Here is a 4053-nt window from a genome sequence, read left to right on the forward strand (position 1 = left end):
TCTTGAAGTAGATTGGTGCTGCCAGGAGCAGACGTGTCTCATTGTCATGAAAAACCCTAAGTTATTAAAACATTTAAAATGCCATATTCTATAATCTTTGAAAAATATGAAGAATGCCTGTCTAAAATATATCTATGTACATCTAGAAAATTGTAACTAACATGACTACAAGCTTGACTATTATTGATTATCCATTAAAAACCTATATACATTACATTTTAAGTGAACTACACAATCACAATACCTTAATAAAGATCAGAAATACATATACATAAAACAAAATTGACCTTAAATCTCTATCAATAAAGCAAAATCTATACTAATGCAAATTATTCATATCTATATCATATCCTCTTTTAAATGTTCATTTTTACCATTCCGTGGTCAGTGTTTCTCTTTGCCCCCCCCCAAAAAAATTAAAAACTGGACCATGGTCCTCTCCCTTTGCAAGACTTAGCTGATCTTCACATTCTGTTTTAAAGATGACTCAGATGTAAAAGGTCAGTTGGTATTTCCAGAGACCGGTGCTTTAACCTCCTTATGAAATGATGCAGCATTTCCACACAAACAAAGGATTTAGGTCTGTATGGCAGTGATGACAACAGGAGCAGCTTTTCTGTGTGGCAGAGAAATATTTATTAGGACATTGCCTTGCACTTAAGATTTAATTTTTTATTTATTATTTTATTTGGCAGCATGCATTTCTGTGCACCGTGTGTGTGTGTGTGTGTGTGTGTGTGTGTGTGTGTGTGTGTGTGTTCCCCTGGAACTGGAGTAAAAGTTGTGAGCCACTATGTGGGTGCTGGGAATTGAACCTGGGACCTCTGCAAAGAAGCCAGGGCTTTGAACCACACAGAGCCTTCTCTCCAGCTCCTGCATCTTCTCTGTTCAAAATGCTGTCACACTAATCTATTTCAGCTTGTCTCTGTGATTAACTTTCTAAACTCTAAAAACTTTCCTCCATGCTTTACCTACAATTGAATGGAGCTTCTAGGAGCCCTTCAGCAGGCTCCTCTTACTTAGCCCCGCCCCCTAGTTTTAGACACACATGCTTTCCCTCTCTGTGCAAATTCCTTTGGCATTTATATAACACCGTGGCATTACTTGGGGACATGCCTTTGTCTGGGGCAGATAACACAGGCTGAGAACACAGTGCCATGCTGCTGTCAATCTTAACCGCACCTTCAAGACTCATGTGCCAGTTCAGCACACGGCTGGGGGTGGTTAGTGGGAGGGAGTTAGCTCTAATATCCAACTGGCTCTGCAGCCACTTAGAGTGACTGTCTCTACAGCCAATTAGAGTAAGAATCCAGAACACTAGGGACAGAGCAATGTGTTGGGGTGAGTTGCAAGTTCAGGCACTCCCAGGGATGTGTATGGTTTCCAGGTTCAAAACATAGACCTGAATAATCCTCCCACCGCCTTGCAACAGGGTCTCACGCTTCCCGGGCTGGACGATGACCTTGAACTCCAGTCTCTACCTCCTGTTGCTGGGATTGCAGACTCGCGTGCCTTTAATCCCAGTTCACTCCATGCTGGGCATCTAAGCAGGGGCTTCATAATGCTTCAGAGGTCTCTACCAACCAAGTTGCATGCTCAGCCCCTCAGGAGCCGTCTTGAAAGTGGTCCTTCCCCGAAAATCATCCGTCCAGAACTCAGATGACCTTTGCTGGAACTGGCGAGTAGTATATCAGCTGCTCGCTTGTGCACTAACCAAAGGGCACCAAGCCCACTTATCAGTTGTGTTCTGTTCCTTTTCTCGTATTCCTTAAATCCCTTGGAATCCGGAGGGTTTCTAAAGATCGTGGGTTCTGGAATGTTCCAGAATGGCCATGCCCTCACTCTAGACTCAACTGATGTCTGCTGAGGGAGAAAGAATGCCTTCCTTCAGTGACATGGCTTCTGGTAGATCGCCCCTAACTAGCACACGGCTCCCACTCATGCGCATATAGGTCAGACTAACTGTACATAGTATTATCAACAGCAACAGAAAACAAGGAGGGCATGAAGCTGGGAGAGAAGGGGCTTCCAGCTAGACGCACACCCAGCGTTTTAATCATCTGAGAACTAGAGCGGATTCTGTTTGCTCAAAACTGATCTGGAAAACCGCAGGAGTTCCCTATTTGGGAGTAAGGAAAGGACAGCAAAACCAAAAGGAGTTAAAAGCCGTGGATTGAGAAGGCACCAAACTGCCTTGTGCTTGCAGCCCAGGAAAGCCAGGTCCTGCCCCCACTGCTGCAAGTTCTGTTACACTTGAGGTTCACTGCTGAGCTCTAAAATGAGTCAAATGATTGACACTTGCCATCCACATTTGGTGGTTTTGTGGGTGTCTCCAACTTCACATGCAGCACTTGTGTGGGCCCCCTCCTCCGATGTTTCAGTATATGGGTTTTATGTGGCTTCTGTAGCCATTTTGATGACGTGATTCCAGCTCATATGGTAGAAGCACACACCAGGCTTCTCCGTCTCTCACAGTTGCTGGTACTCTACTCCCTGAGCAATACGCGCCAGCCTGATGACTGAGCTGTCAGTCATTCCTGATTAGGTGGTCTTAGCTTAACCCAGTCCAGCTCGTCTAATCTCTTTCAATCCAGTTCCTCCTCTGCTTCCCCCATCCCAGGCAGCTTGCAGCTCCCAAAGCCCTGAGTGCTGGGACCTTGTTGGGCCTGGCTCTTACCTCCCTGAGGTACGGAGAAGAGACTAGTATTTGCAACCTCTAGGCAAGGGCGAGGGCATCTTCCTGTTTCCATGGTAACTGATTCCTGGCTTATTACCCATGACCTTCAGAGGACATGTGATAGTACTAGCCCCCCCCCTGAATGGACATTGACCAGTTACTGTAACATTCGTTCATGTCTTCGAGGTGCATCCCCACTGTGGTGCCCCTCTGTGCATTCATGCCACAAGCAAGTCTTCCATAATCACAGCCATACAAGCCTATGGGTCATCCTCCAGAATTTCTGCAACTTTTGCAAGCGATGTGTGACCCAGGTTTTCACATTAGGAACTAGGATTGGGGCAGTCATGGATGCTTCAACGTGCATTTCTCTGTATATTCAACTGCCAGTAACTCCAGCTCCTAAGGATAGTCAGTGCCCTCTCCTGGCTTTCACAGACACTCTCCCTCAACACAACACACACACACACACACACACACACACACACACATTAGACTCATAGATACGCATATATAAGTGATAAAAGAAATGGCAGCCTGTGCAGAGTAAGGGGGTAAGAAAATGAAAAAGGAGCGGGAGAAGTAGACAAAGCCCTAAAGGCAGAAGGGAGGAGAGGGACCCAGTCTATGTGCCATATCATCTGCACACCGCCTGAAAGTACTCGCAGAAGATGATGGGTAAAATAGCACTCGAAGACCGAGCTCCACAGCGTCGATTCTCTTAAAGATAATTTACCCTCCCTCCTACTGATGTTCTTTCTACCCTATCAAACTACACGCCCACTCCTTTTCTCCACCCACCTGGCCAACATCTTCATCACCACACTGTCAGCCACCACGGCTGCCTTCCATGATATTTGAAGTGCTGCTTGCGCTAAAATGAATGCCCATCATGTAGCTCTGCATGGAAGCTCTCTCGCCACTGATCGGTCATCAGTCTCAACAGATTCTTCGTGCTCCGTTGGCTTGTCCCTAGCTTTCTTTGCAGAATAAGGAAATGGGATGCCCATGTTTTTATGCTCTACATTTGTGGCTAATCTGAGAAGTCTTCCTTCAGAAAAGAAAAATGCTCAGGAAGACGAACGCATCGTTAGGCATTGGTGAAAACAAGCACCAAGAGAAAAGAATAATGACTTTGTAATGATGATGTTATACATCTTTTCCTGAATGTCATCTGTTGGAGACTGTCTTGTTAATGAAAAGCTAAGGATACATTAATTAAAATCAGTTGCAGGGGGTACATCCAGATGGCTCATGGAAAGATAATATTGGCCACTTCCTTTTGTCCCCTGACCTCCACACATACACTGTGGCAAGTATGCCAACCCCTATTAAAGAATCAAATAAATAATGCCATTTTAAAAAGATCATTGGGT

Source organism: Microtus ochrogaster (assembly GCF_000317375.1).
Source record: "Microtus ochrogaster isolate Prairie Vole_2 chromosome 14 unlocalized genomic scaffold, MicOch1.0 chr14_random_2, whole genome shotgun sequence".
NCBI lineage: Eukaryota > Metazoa > Chordata > Mammalia > Rodentia > Cricetidae > Microtus > Microtus ochrogaster.